General features: G+C 40.0%; 1 protein-coding gene across 2 annotated transcripts in view; it reads right to left on the bottom strand.

Moving 5' to 3' along the window:
• The window catches only part of LOC122916389 (zinc finger protein 474-like), a 47063-nt gene extending 32122 nt beyond the window's left edge, over window positions 1-14941 (bottom strand). Inside the window, exons 1-2 of one of the 2 annotated variants that reach the window (XM_044263696.1) lie at window positions 14865-14941; window positions 13569-13688 (exon numbers count right to left, since the gene is read on the bottom strand). The gene's annotated coding sequence lies outside the window, so the exon portion shown is untranslated. Of the gene's footprint in view, window positions 1-1171; window positions 1269-13568; window positions 13689-14864 lie in introns of those variants that run through there. The other variant, XM_044263685.1, reaches the window with a different exon arrangement.
• Between the last annotated feature and the right edge of the window lie 1481 nt (window positions 14942-16422).

Here is a 16422-nt window from a genome sequence, read left to right as displayed (position 1 = left end):
ATAATAACTATAATATGGAAGGTAGATAATATAGATAATATCTATTATCTATAAATATACTTTATATTTATATATTATATCTTATGGTATCTATTATATTATTTATTATTTTAAATTTAAATTATGTTAATCATCAGTAATAATTCATTAATGTACTATTATATTTAATCATACATAATTATATTCCATACTAGATATTAAGATAGATATTATCTATCTTCAAAATTATTTTTGTAAAAATATGGCTCATGATTTTCCCCGAAAAACCAGAAGGGCAGGTTGATAAAATCTCATCATGGGCAGAAGGGTAAGGAGTTTTTACCCTGGAAAGAGGCAAGAGTCAGTTTCACCCAGGGTGAAGATTATTCTCTAGGGTCCAAGAAAGATTACCATTAGGCGTTTTAGGGCCTCCTTCATTTCCTGAAGAGGGATTAGGGTCTGGGTGAGAGGCTCTGTATCACCGACCCCCCCATCACAAAGGGATCAGCTCCTGACCTGAGGCTGGACCCTACAGACCACAGGAGACCCCTGAGTTCAGGCTGCTGGTAATATCACAACACTGGGCATTGCGTTTGATGAAAGACAAAAAGAGCTCTAAGACCTATGCCTCGTTTCTGTATTTTGGTGCCGAGGAAGGTCTGGATCTTTGCAAATAAGACAGACTATCGGATCAGCTCTGGCACAGAAAGCAAGCGATTCTTCATTTTGACAGATCCTAATACGGTGATATTAACACATGTGACAAAAGAATGCTGGCCCCAGGGTAGCCAGCACAGAAAATGAAGCTCACAGAAACAAAATGGGTCCCCTGCCTGGCACCATCCAAAGGAAAAAGGGGGTCTAAAAAACAGAAGGAACCTAGGAAGATGATTTCATGAGGTTTTGATCAGCATGTGGGGGCAATAACCTCCAAACCATTCTGCTTCCTTGGTTCGGACATCTTGTTTATCAAGGATCCGTGTTTTCCTTTCCATTTTCCTTCATACCAGAACGCTGCAGATAACAAAAGAACTTAAGAAGACAGGAGACATCAATGCAATTACATAACCTTACTCCCCCTAAACTTACTCACAATTTCTCTCTCTCTCTCTCACACACACACATACACAGAAACGAACACACATACACGGCTCCCAGCAGATCAGAATACTGGGGAGGCCCCATAACTCACCCCAGCAACTCCTGTCTCCCTTCACATCAGGTGAGAGGATGAGTATTTACTGAATACCAACTATGCATCAGATATTGTACAAATCTGTTATATACAGTGTTTCATTTAATCTCAAAAAGAAGGCAGGTATGATTGTTTCAGTTTTACAAGTGAAGACACTATGAGTCAGAAAAGACAAGAAACTTGCCCACGCCAGTCCGTCTGTAAGTGACAGAAGTGGGAACCCATTCCAGCTCTCTTTGGCTCTAGTAGTCGGCTCTTTCCATGATTCATTCTGCCTCAGATTCTACCGACAGAGTTTCTTCTCTTTAGTTTTTATCCTGGTTTTAATGTAGGATGCATATGTCTCATAAGAAGAAAACTAAGCTCCCACAGGACTTTATGCTGCCCTTGAGGAGAAGGAAGTGTCAAAGGAAGGAGGAAAACAGGGCACGGAGGGGGCAGGGGAATGGGTGTGTGGGGAACAAGCCCCTGTGATGGAAAAAGCAGGAAAGCGAGATTGGGGTTCCTGGAGACAGCATCTTCCCCGAAGCAACAGGGCTCATTTTAGTTTGCTGGAAGTGGTTTTCTCGATGACGTTGGCCGTCTGCAGCCGTCTGCAGCCTGTGCAATACAGATCCTATTCCCGATCATACCAACATCCCTGGGAGAAGTCTGTGTTATTTTCTAGACATGGGGATGGGCCAGGGGGACCTGGGGTGGTATAATGAGCACAGGGTGAAAGCAAAAGCTGCCCCAAGAGGCCAGACGATTGCTCCCTTCACGGGCCCTTCATCATTTCGATTAGGGATGGTTCTTGCAGTGTGCAGGTATTTTCCTGCTATACATATTTTCTCTGCAACAAACCTGAGAGCGTCATGAAATTCCTGACTGTATCTTAATAAATTTTTCCACTATCTCTTTCCTCCTTCAATGTCCTCCTAAAATTGTTATCTTACTGTGCGCTTAAAGTTTTCAAAATATGAAAGAGGAGGTAGCTGGAAGAAGTGAAATCTTTGGGAACCGCAGCATCTAACGGAGAGTCTTGCGTTGTTTCTTTCCACCCAGGATTCTGGCAAGGCCTAGCACGGCCAGTCACTCTCCCCTATATGTTAGTTCTAAAAGCAAAAGTCCTGGAAAATACTAAATACATACGGTTAAATCACTTAAGAAACTGGCTTGCCACATAGACACATCGTAAAGCAACGTTGCGAGTTTATAAAGAGAACTACTTTGCAAAGCCAGCCAGCTCTACCCCAAGCAACCGTGGAGAAATGTTCACTCCAGTTGGTCTGAATTATCCATTTTGACCATATTTGCACATAGGATATTTAAAGAATGTCTTGGAAGGCATCACATTTTATCAATATGATGCCATTTTTCCATGCCCTTTGGGGTTCATGAGAAGGGAGAGACACTCACAAGGATGAATATAATAACCATGGAAATCCAAACCCGTCTTGGCATAGAAGGTGTTTCCCTATTAAAAAAAAAGGTTGGGGGGGGAGGGCATAATCAAAGGATTAAATTTTTTTAAAAAATTTAGTCTTTCGAAACAAAATGAATGTAAGCAATGTATGCCCCCTTCCCTGTTAGTATAGAATCCAAATTCTTTAAATGGACAAATGAATACTTAAGAAAAATGGAGTTAAGCTGGTGCTGGCTCTGAGCAAAATCATAAAATAGAGGAGGTTTGTCTTCAATATCCTCCATCCACCCCATTCAGCAGGCTCCATTCTCCCCTGCCTGGTGTCCTTATATGCTCACTAGTCTCTCTTACTTTTGAACTCTCCCTTTTTCAAAAAGGAGCTGATAGACTTATTCACACCAAGGCTTATGACTGATGAGGTAATATCCCTCCCACAGTCTGGAAAAGACAACTAGTCCCCCACCAGTAGTAACTTTGCCCAACTTCCTCAGATTTAGAGAGCCCCAATTTTTAGCTGGGCACACGATTTCCCAACTTCAAGTCGCAGGTCCCTTTGCAGAATTATATAAGACGTGTCTACAGTGTGCTCCTCTTTTCTTCCTTCAAACTGATGCTTAAAACATGGATGTGATGGCTGGAGCTCTAGCAGCCATTATGGACCAGACTACATTCATGTGACTCCTAACATGATGGAGTAGACACCTGGATGGACTTGAGTCCCTAATAATGGTGGAGTCACCATACAAGCTCTCAAGTGTCACCCTTGGCCTTTATTTACATAAAAGAAATAAATATCTGACTGTATTGTAGCCACTTTTAAACAGTCTTTTCCTTGCATGAAAACTGTAACTAGAACCTAAATCTAATGAGATACCATTGTATTTTAATAGCTGCCATTGGCTTAGCATAAAATGAATTCTAACTACGATATTTCAAACTTTAGGGTCTACTTTCATGAAAAGCGAAAAAAAATTTTTTTTGAGATAGTACACCGTGGGGGCAAAATTGACTTACTAAACATATACTTTTTCCTGAAAATCAGAAATACAAACATTGAAACTATAAATATGAACCAATGGTCCTTAAGAAATTCGTTCATGATCTTCCTTTCCTAGAATTCTTTTTTTGGGGAACAAATTTGAATGACATATTTTGTTTCACAGAAATAAAAACTTATTTTTTCCACAAGCTTTGGAAGGAGCTAGAGTGCATCTGTTGTGACAATTATTAACATTATCTGAGTATTCCAAATGCTCTTTTCTGTATTCAGCTTCCATACGCTCACTCTCAGACTCCATGTGCTCCATAATAGACAGGATTAATCCTAACCTCTTCCCTTTGATACTGCACCCCTAGAAATGGTATCTGCTGTCTCCTTCATAGAGTTGTGTTTTTTTTTTTTATCCTGCAAGTTACTATCTACGTAATGACTTCCTTCATGGTTAACAACTCTTTATATGACATTGTAATCAAATAATTGGCATGGTTTCTTGTCTTATGACTGATACAACCACCCTCAGAAAATAAGTAATAAGAATCTGTGATATTCAAGCTGCATAGTTCCTCAGTATTGCAATAAATATAAACTCAAATGAATTCTTCCATAGCAGCTTAGAAAATCATATGGTGCTGAGCACCCAGGTAGCTCAGTCATTAAGCATCTACCTTCAGCTCAGGTCATGATCCCAGGGTCCTGGGATCGAAGACCATATTGGGCTCCCTGCTCAGTGGAAAGCCTGCTTCTCCCTCTCCCACGCCCCCTGCTTGTGTTCCCTCTCTATATATATCTCTCTGTGTCAAATAAACAAATAAAATCTTTAAAAAAAAAAAAAAAGAAAATATTGTGCTTATCTTAACATTCAATCCCCAACTTTTAGACCACTGAAAAAAAATTTTAATTTTATATCATCATCATGCTTCGAGAACTAGAAAATGTCGCTTTTCCTTCTGTGACCGATTGAATGAAACAAAAGAGGAAATCTACCTTTTTAAGCATATTCATATTTTCTTTCATTTTACATGATTGTCTTCTGCAGCTGACTGCCCAGCCATAAGGCCACGACTATCACATAGGGAGTCAAAGTGATCCCATTCCTAGATCACGGATGACCGGGAAAGGGGGGTGAGGGGAGTGGTCCAGGTCACTCTGGTTGATTCCCTGCACTCCCCTTTGCATAGTCACTAGGCCAGCAGCACCTGTGGTCCTCAAAAATTCTAATGGAGTGACAAAAGACCAGGTTAGAGCAACTAGGAACTGGAGGTAGACTGGTTTAGGAAAGACAGGAGCAGTGCTGAAAGGTAAACTAATAAAACACGTTCAGAAAAGCCACTGACCCTGAGGCCTATGGCTTCAAGGGAATCTGGCTGTCCCTGTTGGCAATTCCAGGCTGATTCTGAATAGCTAATGAAAATTTACCCTTCCTTGTTTTTCCTTCACTACGAAGAATTTTTTTTTTCTTTTTCCAATTTATTTATTTTCAGAAAAACAGTATTCATTATTTTTTCACCACACCCAGTGCTCCATGCAAGCTGTGCCCTCTATAATACCCACCACCTGGTACCCCAACCTCCCACCCCTCCGCCACTTCAAACCCCTCAGATTGTTTTTCAGAGTCCATAGTCTCTCATGGTTCACCTCCCCTTCCAATTTACCCAAAAGCACATACCCTCCCCAATGTCCATCACCCTACCCCCCTCCTCCCAACCCCCCTCCCCCCAGCAAACTACGAAGAATTTTAAACCAAGAAGTCAGTTTCTTCACCTTCATTCAATCTAATTGTCAGGTATATAGACATAATAGTCTATGGTGTTAGGAGAGCCATGCAAACAGAAAATGGGAGAAATGTACTCTTTACACTTCTAAGTAGAGCTTTTGGTAAGGACATTTTATGTTGTTAAAGCTCATAATACCACTCTATGAAGGCTGTTGTTAGATCGAGCCTGTAATTTTCACTCTATATTGAGCTTCCAAATCACAGAGTACTCTAGAGTCACGCACACCACACAGGTATGACCACATAATTGTAACATTGACATCTGGAGGGGTGGAGAACTAGTTATAGAAACCATCAGTACAATCACATTAGAATCCTATCGTGTATAGAAATTCAAAGTGTAGACAAAAAACAGTGGGGGGGGTCAAGCTGTTGAATCATAAACAAGCATACAAACCATCTTTTCTGGGCAAAAATCCTAATAAAAATAGCTCTATTCCAAATAGAATAAAATAGCTATTCCAAATAGCTCTTTCGTAAGACTTTAAGGCAGTAGGTCATACACAAAATCTGGCCCATTAATAAGTTCTTTTTGACCTTCCTAGAGTTAAAAATGGTTTTGGGTGCCTGGGCGTCTCATTTGGTTGGGTATCTGACTCGTGATCTCAGCTCTGATCTTGATCTTGGGTTGTGAGTTCAGTCCCCACATTGGGCTTCACGGTGGGCATAGAACTTACTTTAAAAAAAAGTTTAGGGAGGCCTGGGTGCCTCAGTAGTTTAAGCATCTGATTCTTGGTTTCAATTCAAGTCGTGAACTCAGGGGTGATGGGCTCAAGCCCCACATCAGGTTCCATGTTTAGTAGGGAGTCTGCTTGAATATTCTCTCCCTCTGCCCTTTCCCATTCTCACTCACTCCATCTAAAATAAAAAAGTTTATCTTTTTTCTTTAACAAAAGTCTGAATTAGGTGCCATTATTTTAAAGTTGGGAGATGTCACACAAAATCAGGATTTTAGTTTCTTTTGAGAAGTGGGAGAACTGGCCATACAGAGCCCACATTCCAAGTGGCAACAACCTACATTAACTGATACTGAATCAAGGCTGTGTCTGTGGGTCAGACAGCCTGTCTTCACTCTTCCAAAGTTTCTCATCAGTCCTTTGCTTTATTTATTTGTAATTCATCCTTGATTCTCAAAGGCATTTGAGTTCCTGACCATATCCTCATTTTAAAGTGTCCCTTTCCCCCATTTTTATCCTCAATTAAATATTTGAATATCACTTAAAGGAGCACTTGCCCTCAGTTAACTGGGAATCCAGTTGAAGGCTTTTCTCTGAGAAATATTTACTAAAAGCATGACAGATTTATTGGTAAAAATTTAGAAACAAAGCTTCATAATGACAGCAGAGTGAGGCTGAAAGACTTATTTCTAAGAGAGAAGGAAATATCCGAAGGGAAAAGAAAGAATCAGTGACCTGAGGAGGAATTTTCATACATTAATGGAAGGTCACAGGAAATGATGCATCTAATTTCAGAGAGAGAGAAAAAAAAAATCAAGCAGCCAGTGTTTAGATCAGCCACAAGAGAGATGGTAGAACCAAAGAAAGGAAAAAAGAAAAAAAGACAAACACAAAAAGAAATGTGTTTGGAGACCATCTGAACTTTTTGGAAGCATTCCCATAATTATTTAGTTACCGATGATATAACAAGAGCTACTCGTCTGCTTAAGCCAATGGTTCTTGATTTACCATTAAATGATCCCTCACATGAAGAATGTTGCATTGCTTAAGTTATTAATCTAAAGAAAGAATCATTCAGTCAAAAGAACATCAACAAACCATTAAAAATATATTGCTAGATTTCCAAGATTTGGGCTGGAAATACTTCCTAAGAGAATTACGCTTCCCTGTATAGATTACAGAATATGGGGCACTTTTTCTTTCTGACAAACTAGCCATTTTGTCAAGTACCACTTACAAATTAGTTTGAACTGAAAATGTATAAGAACAGCCAGTAATTCCCTCTCAACCTAGAATGAGGTATCAGATATCCATCAAGTGTCTAAAGTTGATGTATTACGATAAGACATAGTGGGGGAAAAGATAGATATTGTTTCAGAATTTAAAAACCGTAAAAAGGTGCATGTGTTTCCTAGCCCCCATCACCTGATATGTTTGCACAGAGTTCCCACTGTCTTCTTGCTCCTGATTTATCATCTCAGTGCATTACCCAGTGGGATATCTTTGGCACAGACTTGCAAACCACAGGGTGGTAGTATCAGAAGGACAATCACTGGATTGGTGTGTCCAGGTGGAAAGAAGCACAAAGAAGAATACAGCTGCCTTTGAAGGGAGAGATTGGCCAATGGGAGATGGGCCTCCCTGTATCCTGGAGGAACCTTTTCTTAACCACATCGCCCACTTACCAGACAACAGCCTCAAAATTGTGCCTTAGTGCGACCCACCTCCGGGAGGTCCGTGCCTCCCAGAGCCTGGCTGACACGTTAATTGATCGTCATTACCATTCATCGCAGACATCAACACCCTTTGTTAATGCTCTCTCCACCCTAAGCTGTTTCTCAGGAAAGTCCCTTGGAAGAAAGTCAAAAACAGGGCCGAGCCCATGAGGCTGGGCTTCTGCTGTGTGTGTAATGAATGCACCTCTATTTTCTGGTCTGATCGGCATGACTTCCCTGGTGGTGGCTCTGGAGACCTGGGAGTTTATGTACGGCCATGGGGTGAAGGCTGTTTCTGAATGTGGGTTCTTTGTTGCTCTTCCCCCCACATTTCTGGTCCTCCTATGTAAATAAGTCATCAAAAAGCTATTGTCATTCCATTTGACATCTCTGACTCTCATGAACAAAGCACTCTTTCAGAGGCCAGATGGTCTGAGATCCCTAAAGGTTCAGAGTCCTCCATACAACATCCTTTCATTGCTCAGGAATCTTACATAGGCTCTCCCCTGCTGAAGAAAACCACTAGAAGGCGTCCTCTGGGATCTTGGGGGAACCTGTCCATCCTCTCTGTCCCCAGAGCCCAGGCCAAACAGGAAATATGGTGACAGCTCTTTATTTTTCAACCTTTTTAGCTTGTAGTTTGATTTTTAAATTTACTTAGTAAATTTAAAACTACTTAGTAGTTTAAAATGTACTGAAAGCCTCTTTCCACCCCACTCCTGGTAACTATCAGATAGCAAGGAAGTCAGTCAGAGTGTCAAACTGCTTTGTTCTGTTTTCCTTTAGTAAACACAAAAAAGATCCATGTGTATTTTAAGTCATACCTTGGATCAGAAATATCAGGAAACTTTAAATAAACAGACGAGTTTAGGAAAAAATAATAAAAGAAGCCTGTCTTACAAAAAAAAAGAGAAAGGAAATATCAGGATATCTGATTAGAAGAACACAATTTAAAATCAACGGTGTGATTATTGATTTTTCCACTTTCTTACAGTTTTACCACCTTCTGTGTTCTCTCTTGCATTTGCTTTCATTGTGTCCGCTGTCTGTCTGTCTCCATTTTAGGTGTGGAAGGACAACCCCAACACAATACAGAGAGGGTGTCATTAGGAAGGGCACCCTATGGTTGATTCTACTGTCAGTTTGCTCTAGAGCCATAAGGCAGTGCTGACCACTCACACTAGAAAAGTGTGGCTTATATTTTAATTCTATTATATTCTGGAAGAAGAAGGATTAGAAATGATAAATAAGCCCAATATAATGATACAAGTTCTCAAAAGTGGACAGCCTTTCCCTGAAAGAGGTAGGACAACCAAAGAAGAAAGGGGCCCAACCACCCATGGCTGACTTGAAGATGGAGGAAAGGAACTATATATGCTAAGGAATGTGTATGGCCTCTAGAAGCTGGGAAGACCAAGGAGACATGTGACCTCCAAAAAGGGCTCCTAAAAATGAACACAGCTTCACTGACACTGATTTTAGCCTCAAGAGACCCATGTTGGATCTATGAAACAGAACTATGAGATAATGAATTTGGGTTGTTTTAAGCTGCTAGTGTTATTGTATTTTGCTATAGCAGTAATAGCAAACTAAAGCATCCCAAAAGAAAGAGACCAACACCGTGAATGCAGACTTCTCCAAAAATGTTACTCAGTTAGTTTTGGCCACACTGTACCCCAGAATTTTAATAGTTCACAGTCACCCAGCTCTAGTCTCCACTGGAAACACCACTGCGGGGACTCTATCCCAGGGCATCAGGTGGCCTGCTAGAATGAGAATTATAATGCATTTCACCTTATGGTAACAGAGGCATAAATATTCACATAATATTATACAGGAGAGTCTGACCCAGTGTGACTTGGGAAATAATTCTTTCAGACTTGGCTTTCTCCTCAATATGATCTATATAGCTTCCCTGTCTACATATCAAGCTTGTATCCCCCTTTCCTCTTGGACTGTATTCTTTGTCTTAGCATCTACATGATTCCATAAGGTAGAGTCTTTATTGACTGCTCATGGCTAACTGACTCCATTTTGTGTTCAGGGTTGTGCTGTCTGCATGACAAGGGTCCCCTTCTCTCTTTTCAACTGTGTTGTGAGGACCACTAGCAGTCTTCTCAAATGATGGAGCTGGATGGTTAAACCGTTCTTAGGTGGAGAGGTCATTATCAGTTTGGATTCTGAGCTGAAGAGCCATTTCCGTTTTGTAGAGCAATTTCTTATTTGGAATTGTAGGATATCAGATATGCCACTTTGGCATAAGGATTATTTTGAGTTGAAGGCAATTGGGAAGAAGAAGATGTCAGAAAAGCTCTCTGCTCTCACTCTATTGCCTAAAAGCAAGACATAAATTTGTAAAGATGTCTCTCTTTCCCAAATCAGGAAGGAAACTCAAAGCCAACTCTACTCTTGTCAGCTCAGAGCCAAGCACCAAGAGGAAGCTACACACAACATCATTAAAGAGCCCGTATCTTCTATTAGTTTCCCCCATATATTTACTTCCTCTATTTTGCCACCCCTAAAAGCCTAAATCTCTTTGCCTTGTTACTCCTTCACAAATTTATTGTTTTTTGTTAAGATGCAATGTAAACATCAAATTCTGACCACCCTAAGAGTTTCTCATCCTGTGTGTAAGTATGAGGCACCAGTTAATACACTCTTTCTCTTGTTAATCTCTTTTTTAAAAAAATGGATTTCTTTTTTTTTAAAGATTTTATTTATTTATTTGCCAAAGATCACAAGTAGGCAGAGAGGCAGGCACAGAGAAAGGAAGAAGCAGGCTCCCTGCTAAGCAGAGAGCCCCATGCGGGGCTCAATCCCAGGACCCTGGGACCATGACCTGAGCTGAAAGCAGAGGCTTTAACCCACTGAGCCACCCAGGCGCCCGTTAATCTTTTATTAGCAATATTCTGTAGGCCCAGCCACTGAACCGAAAAAGGTATAGAAACTTTTTCCTCTCCCACAGAACCCTAGGATAAAAAGGACCCCCCAATATGTTGTACCGATGTCATTTTGTTTAATCCCATTAGATGGCATCAGTAGTTCATGGTCAATTACAGTTCAGCCATTTCATACCCATGTATATGCAGTATATAAACACGAGAAAAGCAAAAACGAAATTTGGAATATACTGTAAAATTAGCACAGGAACATTGGAGATATTGCCTATAGTGCTCAGAAAAAAGAGGTAGATTTGATTTTAATACCAAGATGACTGTTTGATCAGTAACTGTGTCATATTTGGAAGTTCTGCATAGGAAGAAGAGGGTTGCCCTGGATAAGTCACTGCATTAACATGATGTAGCTACCCAAAATAGCTTTCATGTTTCCCTGTCTGTATGCTCCTCACAAAGAACAACTTGGCAATTCAATGTCAGAGTGTGTTGTTTAAAGCTGGGGTGAATGTTTGGTCTGCCTTATCATTGTGTCCCCAACCCTAGCTGTGGCCATGTGATCTGCTGTTGAGCTAGGTCTCCCTCGGGCAGCACTGATGTGATTGACTATTCGGATCTAATTGTAGGAGTTTGCGCTTTCCTAGGTGCATCTCATCCCATTTGTTTTTATCACATTGTGATCCTTTAAAGTGTGTCTTGTTATCTAGATAATAAGAATTAATGTTAATATCTTAGGTCTAGAGATGATATTATATTCTTAATCGCAATTTTTATTAAGACAATTGTGGATGCACATGCATTTCTAAGAAAAAAAAATAGAGATCCCTTAATCCCTTGTCTGATTTCTCTCAATTGTAACACAGTGTAAAATTATGATATAGTATTTCAATCAGAATACTGATATTGACACAATCCACTTTGATCTGTATTCATGTCTGTATTAAGCTTTGTACAATTTTATTGCCTACAAACATACGCACCACTATAGTCAAGATAGTAAACACCATATGATGTCTGATGTTATCAATTTATACCCACCTCTCTCCCTTCCACTGCCCCCTCCAAGTCCCCATCTCTTATTCCTAAGCACACTAATCTGTCCTCCATTTCTATATATACATGTTTTTTCATTTCAAAATGGGATCATGCAGTAAACCACCTTTTGGGATTGGCTTTTTTCCCAGCTTAATTCCCTGCTGATATATCTAGTTTTTGTTTGTTTCAATAATTAGCTGTTTTTAATGGCCGAGTACTATTCTATGGTAGGCATGTACCATAATTTGTTTTACTTGTTCAAGAACATTCAGGCTGATTACAGTTTGGCTATTACAAGTGAAGTTTTACACATTTGTGTGTAAAATAGCAACGTCATTTGGGCTGGTTTGTGAAAGAAGAATAGGAGTTACAAAGGGAGAAAGACATTTCCAGCTGACACAGACAGCACCATAAGCAAAGGTAATGGGAACCTAAAAGAACATGATGTGCTAGAAAAACTGTGGGGATTTGGTTTGTGGCAGGAAGGACAGGTGCGTGTATGGTGTATGTGAAAGTTTGCGGAGGAGGGGTCTGAGTGTGTGTATGCCTATAAGCAGATGGGGATGTAATGCGATGTGAGCAGATGGATATAAGTTGATGAGTGTATGCATGGGTGAGAATATACATGAGTGTAAGTACGTAGATGGATAGAGTTGGTCCATATGTGAGGACCAGTACAAGTAGATGGGTAGGCCTGTATTATGGGTGGAGATATGTATGAGTCTACAAGTGTATATAACAGAGAATGTATGTATGTGCGTGTGTAGATGGGTATGAGTGAACGAATGTGGGCTGTACATGAATATGAGTGAATAGATGTGTGTGTACGGATATAGGAAGAGATGGGTGTGAGGCACGGAGAGATGGACGTGAGCGTGTGAATCAGTATGAATTATCAAGTGTGGTACGTGTATCCATATGAGTGAAGTGTATTTAGAGGAGTATGACTGGGATGCATGGATAGGTGTGAGTGGATGGTTGTGAGTGTGTAAATGGTTGTGTATATGTGAGTTGATAAACAGATATAAGTGTGTGTGTGAGAACAGATAGTATGATGTGGGTGAAATGGCAGAGGAAAAGAATGAAGAATAAAGGAGAGAAGTAACAAGGAAAGTAATTTGAAAACAAAATATCAAAAGCAGTATAGCTACTTTTAGGAAATCTGATTGCCTTACAGGAAATGAGGAACCTTTACAGATTTTTCTTAAACACATGCAACATATGATTGAAAAAATGTTTTGAGTAATAAAATCTGGCGAATATCAACATTTCACATCTAAAGACTACACAAAGGAAGTTCTTTAGTTTCCTAAAAGGATCCATTACAGAATTTTCTCTAAAAGCAAACATTTAGAAGGAAAATAGATCACCCTGATCTACAAAATGTAATTTGTATCTAACTTCTTGAAACCATGTGTACTACACAAAAGCAGACGTATATGTTTCTTCCAGGTCTCAAAATCTGTTGAATGTTGTTTCAAACAGTCACAGTTTCATGTCCCATCTTACGTTACTAGTAGCTGACACATGTCTAAATATTTTTGTTAAAAATCTTGACAAATATTCTGGACCAGAAAGTGAACTTCTGCTGTAGATTTTTGCTGTATTTAGACAGAATTTTTAAAAATGAAAGAATTTATTTTAAAAGCATCTTTCCTTTGGATGCTAAACCAATTCCCATTCCCCATTCTGTGTGGCCTGGGATTAGGTCACTCAGATCTTAAGTTTGATACCGTCACATCTCGGAAAAAAGTCCAAGTTCAAGCTAACCATAAAACCCCTGGTAAGGTCTAATTTACTAAGAAAAAGTAGCTTATAGCAAAGACTCTAGTAATACTCTCATTGGTCTCCATTCCAAAGTACTTTTTGCATAGTCCTATAAATTCAGACCTACCTGAAATGCTAGCTCCAAAATGCTTATCAGTTGTGGAATCTTGGGATATGTAACTTCTAGGTGTCTCAGTTTCATCTCAGGTTTAGTGGGATAATAATACCTTGCATAGTTATTGTGAGCCTTAAAAGTAAGAGAAAATGGTTAGCATGCTGTGTGGTAGGTGGTAAGTGTGTTATCATCGTTGTCACTATGTGACTTTAATGTCTGTTTGCTTCTCTGTATTTTCATAAACCCAGCAGGTGGGAAATGTAATTAGGAGACTAACTATAGATTTCTGAAATTATTCTCCTTTTGCTAAAATATTCTGAGGAATTTCAAAGTTGAGTTGGCTAACTGAAATCATATTTTATTTTGTTTTTAAGATTTTATTGATTATTATTAATTTATTAATGCATCTGGAGCTCAGTCTCACCCAAGATCATGACCTGAGCCAAAATCCAGAGTCAGACACTTAACTGACTGAGCCACCCAGGTGCCCCAAATCATATTTTATTAAAAGATATTCCGGGGTGCCTGGGTGGTTCAGTTGGTTAGACATCTGTCTTTGGCTCAGGTCATGATCTCAGGATTCTGAGAATAAGTCCTTCTCAGGCTCTACACTCAGCGGGGAGACTGCTTGTCCCTCTGCTCCTCCTCCCCGATCATGGTCTCTCTCTCTCACTCACTCTCAAATAAATAAATAAAATCTTAAAAAAAAAAAAAGAGACATTCTAACCTGTAGTCCCCAAAAGGAAAGAAATACTGAAACTTAGGAGATAAAGGAGTGCACTTTTTTAAAGTTAACAAGTCTAACTAGTATGAAATCATCACTTAACTCCCCCTCCCCAATATAGGCAGATTGGATCAGAACTGGGTGCTAGAAAAAATGCTCCAATGCATGAATTGACAGGAAAAGAACTGGCCCAATCACGTTCCTGTCTTGGGGAAGAAAATAGTAATGGTTGCTCAAGCCAGAAGACAGTGAGAGAGAGCTGCCATGTCCCAGCAAATAAGTGATGCTTGGAGGAAGGCAGAACAGAGGGCACAGGAGTGGTTGGGGGTGATGACAGGCTGATGACAGGCTGATGACAGGATAGCTGGAGCTGCCATTGTTACTTGGGGACAGAAGACATGTGATGTTCCACAGTCTTTACATCTCACTCTGAGTGTATAGAATATCCATGCTCTGGGAACATCATGACATTCCTACCAGATACGAGAAGAAGCTTTTGTCATCATGTCCCAACTAAGAAATGAAAACTAGGTTCGAATGTTATCACTGCCAATCATATCAGGTATGAAAGAGGAAGCACTCACCTCAGAGGTGGAAAGGCAGTGACCACGTTGGGTTCGTGGATCTTGACTGTGAATAGGCCTCTTTCTCCACTTCTCTTTAAAAGGGAAGCAGGCTGTGGTCTCTAGTTCTCCTCAGATACTTCAACAATTCAAGAAAGAGCCCTGATGAATATAGGTCTGAAAATCAATGGGGGTAATATCTGGTTATTAATGCTCTACTCAGCAGAAATACAAAGAACTGGTTGAGAAGTTCCTTCAACGATCCTCTAGAATTCTGAAACTTTATAAAAAACTGCCTACTAATTATTTTGGTGTCTGGTCCAGAGAACAGAGTCTACTCAACTCTCTGGCTCAGGAGTCCCCTGGAGCAGGTAGGTCTTGTGGTTCTGGAAGCCTAGTTTTTAGATTCCCTTGCATTTCCATGCATGTATCCTTTTAATAAATGCCCCACTGTTTGAGGTACTTGAATGTGGTAAGAAGGCCTGCCTGGATTAATTTAATAATTCATTCAGCCCAGAATGCTGCCTCTGGCAGTAGAGTCCAGAACAGATATTTTGTGACATAATTTTTGAGTTCCCTTCACCACCACAAACAACAACACGTTATTGGACATAAGTTTTATTGGACGTAAGGTTGGACATAAGTCCAACCCTTCCAACCATGAGTTAACAGGCTCGTTTTCACAACATGTTTACCTCAATTATGTATTCTTAAGATTTTGCGTCACTACAAATAAAGAAAATACTACTCTCGTCTCTTCATGAAATAGAGGCATATCTTTTTATCAAAGTAAGAAGTCTGGAAGTCATCTGAGGCTCAATAATCCTGGTGCTTCAGTGATGGTCTTGGCTTTTCCCTCACGGTTGTAACTACTGTACTAGTGCCATAGTACTTTTTAAACCATGTCATTTTCTTGTCTTTCTATAGAGCAGATAGGCCAGTCCTAGTGTCCCCAGTCCTAAGGTCTAGTTGAGCTCTTCTCCTGTAGGTTTTCTGTGATGGTTCACAGTTGGCCCAGGTAAATATTTCTGAGAATTCCATCAACCTATGTCTGTGGGACACCAATACAAGGCATCACAAACATCCTCTTCCTCTCTCTTCCTTTCCTTTTCCTGAGTTTTCATGCTGGGAAGTCCTATCTACAAAAGGGTGTTCCACTAGGAGACAAATATGTCAAATTTCTCATGTGCCTAAGCTGCCTAAAAAGGTTTTCCCTTCCTCTCTGTTTTGAGAACTATTTTGTTACCCTGGATCCCAGGGTGGGAAACTACAGTTGAGAAACCCTTAGTGAAATCTGCATTGGCTTTCAGCAAGCTTTGGCAATTTCTCAGTGCTTTACTTTCTCCCCACCCCCCCACCCCCCAATGTTCTGTCCCCGAAGAAGCTTTCATTTAAATGTTTTAAGCTGGTTTCCATTTATTAGTTCATACCACCACGTTCCTAGTTTTCAAACACCAAGATCTTATATACCATGTTTCTATTTAAAAATACATATAGAGAGAAGAGGTTGATGTATCTCAAGACGCTATGGAATCAATATTTGAAGATGTATAGATTTAGAATCTATCCTGCAAATACT

The sequence above is a fragment of the Neovison vison genome, chromosome 1 (genome assembly GCF_020171115.1).
Source record: "Neovison vison isolate M4711 chromosome 1, ASM_NN_V1, whole genome shotgun sequence".
Lineage (NCBI taxonomy): Eukaryota > Metazoa > Chordata > Mammalia > Carnivora > Mustelidae > Neogale > Neogale vison.
The sequence above is the reverse complement of the archived record's forward strand: the minus strand, read 5'-3'. Positions and strand labels throughout refer to the sequence as shown.